The sequence below is a fragment of the Pelmatolapia mariae genome, linkage group LG9, assembly GCF_036321145.2.
Source record: "Pelmatolapia mariae isolate MD_Pm_ZW linkage group LG9, Pm_UMD_F_2, whole genome shotgun sequence".
In the NCBI taxonomy this organism is placed as follows: Eukaryota; Metazoa; Chordata; class Actinopteri; order Cichliformes; family Cichlidae; genus Pelmatolapia; species Pelmatolapia mariae.
Window position 1 is genome coordinate 22,947,910 of NC_086235.1, and position 12,248 is coordinate 22,960,157.

Consider the following 12,248-nt stretch of genomic DNA (forward strand, 5'->3'; position numbering starts at 1 on the left):
GTTTTGTTTATATAGACTTTCTGACATGTCTGTTTTTGGCAACACATTTCTTGCTTTACAAGTTTGAACAGTGAATTGCACTGCAAATCTGAAAGTTTGATTAAAACTAATGTATGTCCTTCTATTGTTATGTGCACTTCTGTTGATTTCTGTACATCAAAGGCACGATAAGCTGCTTCAGAGACTCTTTATAGTCTTTTGCTGGAACAGTTCAGAATAATCTCATTTTGTATCCGTATGTGCCAGATAGTCAGTTCAGTCGCCAATTAAATGGCTTTACCTGCTATAATGGGCACCCAAAGAATTGGTGACAAAGGGAAATTGAATCTTTTCTTTGCTTTGCATACATTATTAAGGAAAATTGAGAAACACTTCTAGTACATTTCATACCAATACTTTTTTCCACACACTGCCTTTTGGGCTCATTAATTACTGTATAGTAATAGAAAGAGTGAAAAAAATATAAAGTGCTTATGAAGGAAATTTTTAGCAAGAAACCTTCATCAGCACTTCTTCCCTTAAATTTACACACATGCAGGAGAAAACACATGTGTGTCCATGTGGTGGACCTGATGTAAGTGACATCCAATAGTTTTACACTATCATGTCAGTATCAGTATCAAGAAAAAAGTAAAAGTAAAAACTTCTTCAGTGGCTATGACGGCACCATCAGTGCACTGTTGATATAAAATGGTTTCTACAGTCCTCATTTATCATACAACATTAAGACAGTTCATACAGTAGGAAAGAGGAATTTTACCTCAGTGCTATTTTTATACACTGTCCACACAAGTACCATTTTAAAACTGTTGACAGACCAATTAAAATTTCATTACAGCCACTTAAGTTGTAAAGAAACTTTAATGACTCACTGGGATCTACGCTTTCTCCATAGTTCCATGTTTTTCAGACCTTCCATATGTAATAATAGCTACACATTACAGATACAGGAGCTGCTCAGCCAAGGGAGCCCATGTCTTGAAGCTCTTGGCATATAGCTTTTGTGCTGATGTTAATATCAGAGAAGGTTTGCAAATCTGAGTCAACAGAGCCCTGGCAAATTGAACGTATTACTATGCGTCTCAACACTTGACCAGGTAACTGGGCTCTGCAACTCTACCACTTTGCAGCTGGAGTGCTGTGCTTCTTTCTAATTTGAAATAATACCTCTTAAAACTTTTTATTTGGGAGGGAAGACATTTCATTGACGGACAAAAAAGATGAATTAGTGGTATCCTATTACTCTAGGAGCCTGTGAGCTCTTTAGGACAACCATTCTTTCACAAATGTTTATAAAGGCAGACTGCATGGCTAGGTGCCTGATTGTATACACTTGTGGCAATGGAACTGGCATCACCTGAGTTTAAAAATAAAGAGCCCATTACTTTTATTATTATATTATTCATGTTGATGATATTCATGGTTACAAACTGTAGGTCTCTTATGGCAGTATCAGAGTAAGGCCAAGGCACTTGTGCAATGACTTCCATGTGTGCAAAAGATCAGCACTTTTTAGAATTGACATAGCATAATCACACATTCTCTATGTATGTGGAGAGAACTATCATTGACAAATGTCTGAAAAGAAAATTTGATATGCACAGTGCATGTTATTGGTGTTTAGGACAATCTTTAGACTGCTTTAGTGAGACACAAGTATATGGCTGTCCAATAAACTGCATTCTGGTCAGACTTAAGGAAGAGATACCAGGGTGCTCATACAGATATGAAGCTGACACGTTGAGATGTCATCAGATTAATGAAGAGTAGTGCATGTCTGAAAAAGGCTTATTTGAATTCATCATCTTCGTTATTCACGCTCAGCAAATTTTAATTTCCACACTCAACTCTTTATTTGGAATGAATTGACATTAAATAGGCTGATGCCCAAGTTCTGTGAAGTTGCTGCAGCCAATCAAGATAAAGACTTAAAAGTTAAAAGACAGACTTTAAATCAGGGCCGATTAAAAGAAAAAAAAAGATGAAGTCATAAAAAGTAATCTCCATGACTTCAAGCAGCAGTGTTCCTCTGATTAGTTAAATTTAAACATTTTGGACTTTAATGCTGAACGTGATAATTCATTTAGTGGTCAACAGCAGCTGTTCATCAACAGTCAGTGTGAGTGAATGAGTAACTGCATATGTATGGGGATAAACACTGGTCAACAAACAAGTTGGTCTTCTTTTTGTTGAGATGCAGTTTTGACTGTAGACCAGTGTCAGGAATTTGGGTCAGTAAGAGTAAGGCATAAAGAATCAACACAAATCATGAATGCACACATCACTCTGAATGCTAAACCTTTTAATAATCTTACATTAATATCAAATGAGTGTGCCTTATTTCGTATGATGTAAATGAATCTCCCTGGAGTCTTTCCCCGATTCATTTCAACAGCAGACAGCAGTTGCTGTCGGGATGGTAGCAATGGATCATCTCCATCTGTGACTTGACTCATTAGTAACTTGGGAAGTGCTGGCTTGAATTCAATGAAACATGGGAGAACGCATTCATCTTCGTATTACGTTGCATAGTGGTGTTAGCACCAAATTAATAATCAGTGAGAAAACTGGTACTTAAGAACATTTTGACACAGCAGCTCCTGGAAAAAGCTTACTTTCTGCTAGGGCACAGCTATCATCATGACTACAAAGACAGAGTGTAATTATCCTTAATGGCTCAGTTTGATGGTGCAATGGTTTTGCACTGATGTACAGTATGTACGTCTTTGCAGGCCTGTCTACTGCCACTGGGGGGCAGTGTGTAAAAAAAAAAATACATACAAATGGTTATGTTATCGACTTTCTCTCCCTGGAGACGAAAGTAGTTATAATGTACCAAAGAGTCTTTATAATGGATCAAAGTAAAGTGCTAAGGAGAGAGTAAAAAGAAGTTAAAAATTCTGAATGACAATATACCAACTAGGCTGTTAATCATGAAATCTCTTAGCAGTTGTCGACCACTGAAAGCACCAACAACGGGCATTAAAATTGGACCATGAGCAATGGAAGAAGGTGGCCTGGTCTGATAAATCACATTTTCTTTTCCCTCACGTGGATGGTCGGGTTCATGTTTGCTGCTTACCTAGGCAACACCTGGTACCAGAAAGCACTATAGGATGAAACCAAGCAGGCGGTGTCCTGCCATCCATGGGCAATTTACGTGACACCTACATAAGCATTGTTACAGACCATGTAAGATCACCCTTTCACTAAAATTGTATTCCCTAGTAGCTGTAGCCTCTTTAGCAGGATAGTGCCCTCTGCTACAGGGCAAAAATCATTTAGGAATGATTTGAGGAGCACAACAATGAGTTTGAGGTGTTGATCCACCCATCTATGGGATGTGCTAAACAAATAAGTCCCATTTTTGGAGGTGCAAAATCAGGGCTTACAAGACTTGAATAATCTGTTGCTAAAATCTTGGTGGCAGATACCATAACACATGTTCAAGGGTCTAGTGAAGTCCTAAATGCCTCGATGGGTCAGGGCTGTTTTGGGAGGAGAAGGGGGACCAGCACAATATTAGCCAGGTGGTCATAATATTATGCCCGATCACGTATTTGGTCGTGTGCAGGCATTCAATGCAGTCAGACCCCTGTTAGGTCACAGAAAAAGATGGTGGTCACCTTCATAAAACACTGGTTGTATGCGGGTTTGAGTAGAATAAAGGCTACTTGAAACTATTTCTAGTTGACATAAGGGATATTGTCATTATTCATATGAGTACTTTGAGGTGATTGTTGTGATTTGGTGCTAAATAAATAAAACTGAATTGAACTGAATTGAATTATTAAGACATTCAAGACTTTTTGTAACTAGTTCAAGTTAGACTCCATGGTGTAGGAAGATTAGTTTAAGTGCAATATGGATAATATTGGAAATTGTTTATGATAAAATGCATACTTCTAATATTGCATAATGTTTACATACTACTGTATAGCATATACACATAACAAAATGGAAAGTGAGAAAATGTAATGTTATTGTAGAGAAAGATATCATTTTAAAAGGTCTTTGTGATTGGCGAGAAGGAAAGAATTATTTTGCCTGTGTGTTTTACACACACAAGGACAGAAAAAGATCAAAGATGATTATGTGCCCTCATTTTGATTACTTTGATATGGAGTGCAATATATTTCTGCACTTTAAAAATGACATTTTTCTTTTCTTTGTTCAGCCTTTCTTTGATCAAAAGGGACATTGAACCACCTACCCCGCTGAGGCATGGCCTTTCTATGGGTTGGAGAGTTTTAAGTTACTCATCCCTACAGTGTTTTAAGAGGTCCTTTTGCTAACTTTATTCTTGAGAGGACGTTGATGATGATGTTGACATTATATTGACTCTATGACCATGGATATCCTGTTCTTCCATATAGACTTCAGGAGTGGAAATCCTCATCCAGTATGGCTTCAGCTCTCTATTCTGCTCTGCTCAAGTATGCTTCTGATAAGCGGTAGCATTATGACCTCCAATGTCAAAGGTCACAATAATTATAATAATAATAATTTGTATCAAAAAGGTTTACAAATTGTTGTCCTTGTAGAGCGAACTGAAAACATCGGTTTGGTGTGTAACATCATGCCATCGAGTTCTGCCAGCAATGTCAAAGCTGTGAAGTGCAAAGAATTAGGATCATATTTTGGTTCCCATAACAACCCTCTTTCCTCTAGTCCTGATATTCCACCAATAAAAAAAACAAAAACATGCTTTTACTCAAAAGCTTCATAAGGAAATATTTCAACATTTCAGGCTTTGTTCACGCCAAATTCATCATGAGTGAAGTTTTAAAAATATTGTGACATGACAGTTTTAATAATCAAAACAAACCTAAATCTCAGTAAATACAAAGTGAAACTATGATGGCACCCCTGCTGAGATGTGAAACACATCTCCTGATTACTCAGTAACAAGCTGACATTTAACAGGCTGCAAGTTTGTCAGTGCTAAATATAACTTTAGGAAGGAGATAGGAGCCAGTTAGATAATGCTCTTTTCATCATATTTTCTTACTTTAGATTAAATAAGATACCCTTATCTAATTTTAGTGTCACTGTTCAAAAGGGGGATAAACAAATTAATAAACAAGCTTTGATGGTCTTTCTGCCAAAAGCTTAAAATGTAAATATGATGTTAGTTTGTGCAGTATACAAAAGAATATCTGCATATATTTTATATTATATTTATATTGTATTCCTTTGCAAGAGTGCTTTAGATGAATCTACTGTATGCTCGTAGGTATCCCTCCTCTTTGACATTACCTGATATATGGAAGATACTCTAAGCACTGTTTTTTTTATTATTATTACATATTTGTCTCCAAGGCAATAACCTTTCTCTGTTTTTCTTTTTTCCTTGTTTTCAGCACTGACCTGCTTTACTGGTGTTTTTCTAGTTTCTTGCTTTATTCATTTTCCTCCTAATGTAAGCTCCTGTCGATTAAAGTGTCTGCCAAAAGCCTAAAATGTAAATGCATGAGGCACTTGATGTCTGCATCTAATAAAATGCAAAAACATGGACGGCGATTGAAGCCTGGAAGCACAGAAGATCATCCAAGTTCAAAAAGTCAGCACTTCATTTCATTCGCGTTGCTTTTCTATCTCGGATGTGACTGTGAAATTTCACAGATAAATAAGTCAAACTGCAATGCCTCAAAAGTGAAAATCAGAGGTGGGAATTAGGCCCATTTAATTTAAGATGTACAAGTTTTAGTACAGATTTAGTGACTTCTGTATTAGATTATTTTTTATTTCCCCACCTTAAACCAGATCAACCTTAACCTTGATCTTTACTGTGAGGTTTTAGGGGCACTGACTCACTCTGACTCATTCTGTTTGTTTACACATTACGGTAAGCTCATGGAGATCTTAATAATTTAGGTAGGAAATCATTTTAATTGGAGCTCATTTGAATGTTAATATATAACTTCTGGTGAAAATTTCAAACATATTTTTTACTTACACAAATTGACTTAAAAGATTCCCTGTTGATGGTGACTGCTTATTGTATTGCCATCTTCTATTTGTTTTCTCAAATCTAAATTTAACTCATTAACTTGCCTATTGGTCGTGAAGACTGAGGTGGCTCCAAGGCACTTGGCAACACCCAGTGAAATAAATACTAGGCTGACATGCAAAGAAAGGTAAGCAGGGAGAGAGAGAGAGAGAGAAAAAGAAAGAGAAAAAGAGAGAGCGAGAGAATGTGGTCCACTGGTGCATAAATCCAGGTGCATGATTTATCAGTGCATGCTCTGCAGCTTTTGAAACTGAATTAGTCCCCACCACTGAGACACAGAGGCATCACCATTCATTTACCTGACGAGCCACAGTCTAGCAACTCCGCCCTCCTGAGAACATACACACACATTCGATCACAATTGGACAAAGGTAAGCGCATGAGCTCCACTCGAGCTCGAACACTAACACTTTCACATAAGCTCGCACGTGCTTGTTTCAACATCATTAGGTTCAGTTTTATATACAGCCTTTAGCACAGAGAGAGGAATAAAATGAGCCTCAGCTGTTCTGGCAAGAGCGAAGCATTACATTCACAGTGTATTACAGCATCACATTTCCTGACACCTTTTTAGCAAGGCTTCAGCACAATTTCATCTGTAAATACCTGAGCAATGTGGCTGCGAACGGCACAGGCTGAGACACACGCTCGCAACATAATCAAGTTGTGTCGCCATTATTTACTTTAACCAAATCTATTTCATTGCTCTACATCCACGGAAGGCTATAGCAGTTGTTTTTGCACCAGCTTTGTTCAGCTAAAAGAAAGAAGTGTAAATCGTTGCTTTAGTTTATTTATGTTGACAATGACTTAGTTACACTCGAAATGTTATCCCGCACCTGGTGGGATATTTTATGTAGTGCCATCATTGAGGAATCTGGTCATTTACAAGTGGACAAATCGAAAGTTTATTCTATCAGCTTGTGAGTAGAGAAATAAGATGATTTTTTTTAAGTGCAGTGCTTGTTAATGTTAAAACTACTGAATGCAAGGATTCTAAAAAATACCTGTACAGTGTTTCTCTCTGTGTTTGTAACACACAAGAAAATCTGTAGCCACTCTTAGGAAAAAATGTTTGTACTGCAATTTACCAGCCTTATTCCTCATGTCTCAATGACTAGTTGACAAGATACAAGATAATGTGCTTCCATGCACAAAGGCCCAGAATGTCTTTTGGGTTTTATCGCATTCTGTTCAAATATTCTTTTCAATTTACAGTAAAAACATCCATTTCACAGCATGTACTGTATTATTTTGTTCAGACTAAACTGTGACAGTGATATCTCTATAAATTGTAGTAGTATGCATGATTGCGTTAGCTACTTTCATCATCAATATTTACAGGTGTCTCCTTCTGGCTTACCTCAATTTTAACAGCCAGTGTCTGTTCTAATGTATTAAAGTACATCCTATGCTTTCAGTAATCTAACTTTACTTTCACATCAGGTTGAGGGGCTTTTTTCTGAACACTTCACAATAATACATTACAGAAAATAAACTGGTAATAAGAAGGATGTTTCGGGATGCTGAAACTTATGCCGTGTTTTAGAGCTGTTCAAAGACTAGACTATTTTTCACCAGTCCAGTGAGAAACTATTATTAACTTGTCCCCTTTTGATGCTGTATCAGCTTAAGATGAGGCTGCGGCTGTGCTAGTTTATTGGATACATACATTACTGTCAACTGACCTAGTGTACTTTCAGCTTCAAGCATCTCATCCACATGAATAAACAATCTGGCAATGTAGCAGAGGGCCTCCTGGTACTATCTGATAGAGACTAATGGCAAACGACATTATGGAGGAGAATTCTGACTTTAAAAATGTGTTAATTTATTTTTAATGTGTAATGCGGGATGTCTTGTCGGAATTCGGTACGCATTGCATTTTGATTTCTTGATTTCTTTCTTTTGGGGTTACATGAAGAAAGTGTGATGCTGTAACTATGGAATAATAAAATCCATCTCCTACTCTTTGTTTTTCTGCAGGTTTCTAACGTAGCCAAGATATATCCATAACAGTACATCTTGTAACTGCTTCTAATTTCACAATTAGTTTTCAAATTTGTCTTTTCTTCTTTTTTGATTGGAGAAATATAAACAAGGACCCCCACTTTGCCTCTGCGTTTCTAGAGAAAGCCAAGAGAGGAACTGTGCTACTGTATGAGGAAGTCATACAATAAGAAGAATGTTGAGGTTGCTGCAGGACATGTATGAGGATAGCGTGACAGTGGTAAGGAGTGCAGTTGGAGTGACAGATGAGTCTAAGGTGGGGGTAGGATTACATCAGGGATCGGCTCTGAGCCCTTTCTTGTTTGTGATGGTGATGGGCAGGTTAACAGATGAGGTCAGGCAGGACACTCCATGGACTATGATGTTCACAGACGACATTGTGATCTGTAGTGTGAATAAGGAGCAGGTGGAAGAGAGCCCGGAGAGGTGAAGGTATCCCCTGGAGAGAAGATGAATGAAAGTCAGCATAAGTAAGACAGAATACATGTGTGTGAATGAGAAGGAAGCATGTGTAACAAGTCTAAATACTGGGGTCAACCATCCAAAGCAACAGACAGTGCACAAGAGACGCGAAGAAGAGAGGTACAGGCAGGGTGGAGCAGGTGGAGACAATTTGTGACAAAAGGATAGCAGCAAGAGTGAAAGGGAAGGTTTACAAGATTGTAGTGAGACCTGCTATGATGTATGGTCTGGAGTTACTGGCACTGACAGAATGACACGAAGTGAAGATGAAGGTCACAGAGATGAATCTGTAAAGATTTCCACTGGGAGTGACCTGCATGGACAAGATTAGACATGAGTATATCAGTGGGACAGCTCACATTGAGCACTTTGGAGGCAAAGTTAAAGAGGCAAGGCTGAGATGGTTTGGACATGTGCAGAGGAGAGACAGTGGATATACTGGACAAATGATTAAAGATAAAGCTTCCGGGCAAGAGGAAAAGAGGAACACTATAAAGAAGGTTCATCGGTGTAGTGAAGGAGAACATGAAGAGGTGTTGGTGTGGCTAGGGATAGGGTTAGATGGAGGCAGATGATGAAAAAAAAAGCAAAAAGAGAGGTTTTTCTTTTGGTTTTTGTTGTTTAAAATTGCTGTTATTCCTGGAGTTTAGATTCGTAAACCAAAAGAAACGGCAAAAATAGAGATATTAAGCGAAAGGCAGTTTTGTATTAATAGTAGTAGTAATGGTTAATTATAAGCAGTTATAAGCATAAGCAGCAATTTAAGTAGACAAAAAGTTTTTAATGAGTGATTAAAAAGAGTACACCATTACTAGATAATACACCCATAAAGCACTGTATGCATCACTGTATGTGTGTATATGTGTGTATTATCGTGTAAAAGTTCTGAAAAATTGAAATATAAATATTTCAAATATATGAAATGTAAATATAAATAAATATAAAATATTAATATAAATTAATTGTAAATCCATTTACAATTAAACAAATTGAGCACTTAGCTCAATATTCATGTGCTAGACCACTCACATCTTCAAGCTCATCTTTCCTTTTGAGCCAACTTATAAAAATATAAAGCTGTATCTTTCACAGGTGCTGCACTTTTGCATCAGTAAAACATGTTCACAGGCAGACAATTTCTACAGGTCTCTCAAACACCAGCACAAGCACACATGTACACGTGCATACCTAAAAAAAATACTATGCTGCTTAAGCTGGTAATATTGTGCCAACTAAAGTCCAACAAAATAGTTTTGCCCTGTTGGGACAGTTTTTTTATTTGAGTAATTCAGTAACTCATAAGCTCTTAGGCATTGTCTTCTACTTAGGCATTTGGTGCTTTAATTATTACAATCAGTCATCTGTGTCATTTGATTCCTTGGAAGTGCATTAGTGTGTTATTAAAACACTGTTTTTCACACATCCAATACAGCATTTTCCAGGCCTTTAACAGTCATCCTTCTCAGTGAATTACACACTCACGGCAGTTATATTGGAAGTGGCACACTTGCTTTAACTAAAAAGTTGTTCTCTTAGTTTGGCAGTGAAAGAGTTAAGTCATCAGCGTGGAGTAATAGCAGGTGGTGATTGGTGGCAAAAGGTTCTTGAATAGAACCTTCATACATAAAAGCGCAGGACAGGCGGTTTGCTCTCTGGGGATCACTGTGTGAGCCTCATCCAGTGGTGTATGGGATTGAGCCGAATGTGATTGAATGGGCTGAAACAGGGCTTGATGGTAGTTCTGTGTGTGTGTGTGTGCGTGTGTGTGAGAGAGAGAGAAACATTAAGTTGGCTTAAGCGACCTGCCACCCCCCACCTATCTCTTTGATCAATAGCACTGATTGCTCCAATATCATCACCACTTACACACAAACAGCCACATACTTCACAAAACAGGTCTAAACTTTTGCCCAGGGTTAATTATCAGCAGGGGTTAGTAGGAGTGCAAGTATGTCTGCATGTATGTGTGCATTCATTCGTGTAGATTCTGCAGCTCCTCGACTCTTCTAAATAAGCCAAGAGGCAGAGAATCCATGTGCTCAGTTTTTCCTTGTAACTGCATGGGTTATTGATGGTATATGCCCAGTTCAAAATTATTGGCTCTGCATTTGTTTACATAAGCAATATTTTGAATTCCACTGGCAATAAATTAAAAAGCAATATTCATGTCATAAATTTTGGCAAAACAGAGGGGGGAAAAAAGTTGGCTATAGTTACACAAACGCCAAAGAGATGAATGTGTTTTGGAGTATTTGCAGAAATATTAGAGGCAATGAATCAGGGTTAATAGCAGGAGAAAAATACTTCAGAATAAATAATAACTGGCAAACAATTACGATGCCGCAGACAAAAACAACAGCTTAATTTACTTTCAACTGTAAACGATTCGTATACGTCACGGCAACCAGTAAAAGCCATGATAGGCAAAAAAAAAGGATTACATTATCTACAGAGCTTAGTACCCGCAGCTGAAAAAAGGACAAGACATACTTTGTAATTTTATTACTGTCTTACAGTAGCAAATCACAATAAACAACTTAGCTTAATAAATTGAGTACAATATCACAGTACAAAACAGCTCAGAAAGTTCTTCTGAATTCTATGCATGAATTCTTGTTCTAGCAATCGACTGCCTGTGTCCAAACTCTGATTCCCAGCCACCTGTACTCGACTTGGTTGTGCCAAGGCCTGCAAAGCTGGACACACCAGCCTGCTATGTTAGGCCAGTTAAATAATTTGATGTTAGTAGAAGTTGCAGGATTCAAGTGAGTTAAAGCTAGAGTAGGAGCATTTACACAGCATTCACTCACCCATCCAAATCGTGGAATCAAGGTGTTCTAATCACTTCCAGGGTCACACGTGTGTAAAATCGAACATGTAGGCATGCAGGCAGCTTCTACAAACATATGTGAAAGAACAGGTCACTCTCAGGAGCTCAGTGGATTCCACCATGGTACTCCGATAAGATGCCAGCGTGCAGCAAGTCCAGTCATGAAATTTACTTGTTACTAAATATTCCACTGTCAACTGCTGGTGGTAATATAACAAAGTAAAAACAATTGGGAATGGTAAATGGCCTGTATTTGTATAGCGCTTTAATTAGTCCCTATGGACCCCAAAGCGCTTTACACTACATTCAGTCATCCACCCATTCACACACAGGTGATGGCATGCTACATTGTAGCCACAGCTGCCCTGGGGCGCACTGACAAAGGGGGGGGGCTGCCGGACACTGGTGCCACCGGGCCCTCTGACCACCACCAATAGGCAATGGGTGAAGTGTCTTCCCCAAGGACACAACCACCAAGACTGTTGGAGCCGGGGCTCGAACCGGCAACCTTCCGACTACAAGACGAACTGCCAACTCGTGAGCCACGATCGGCCAATGATAGCAACTAAGGGGGTACGCTACGTAAAATCTCACTGCAGGGTCAGTGGATGGTGAGGGTTTCCATGGATGAGTACCTGCTTCCAAGCCTTACATTAACAAACTCAATGTAAAGCATTGGATGCAGAATTAACCACGGGGCTTCAGAGCAGTGAAGACGTGTTCTCTAAAGTGATGAATCACGCTTCTCTGTGTGCCAATCCGATGGACGAGTCTGGGTTTGCTGGTTCAAAGACTTTCCAAACTTTGTGGAAACAGTTTGGGGATGGCACTGTCCTGTTCAAACATGACCAACATTACCAGTGCTTAAGGCAAGGTCCATAAATAAATAAATGAGAGAGTTTGGTGTGGAAGAACTTGACTGGCCTGCACAGA

General features: G+C 38.5%; 1 protein-coding gene across 3 annotated transcripts in view; it reads right to left on the reverse strand.

Annotated features, from left to right (window-relative positions):
* Positions 1 to 12,248, reverse strand: part of cntnap2a (contactin associated protein 2a) — a 384,317-nt gene that overhangs the window by 192,148 nt on the left and 179,921 nt on the right. The window contains exon 1 of one of the 3 annotated variants that reach the window (XM_063483822.1): positions 8,296 to 8,358. The exons of the other annotated variants lie outside the window; for them this stretch is intronic. The gene's annotated coding sequence lies outside the window, so the exon portion shown is untranslated. Of the gene's footprint in view, positions 1 to 8,295; positions 8,359 to 12,248 lie in introns of those variants that run through there. 3 annotated transcript variants of the gene reach the window in all.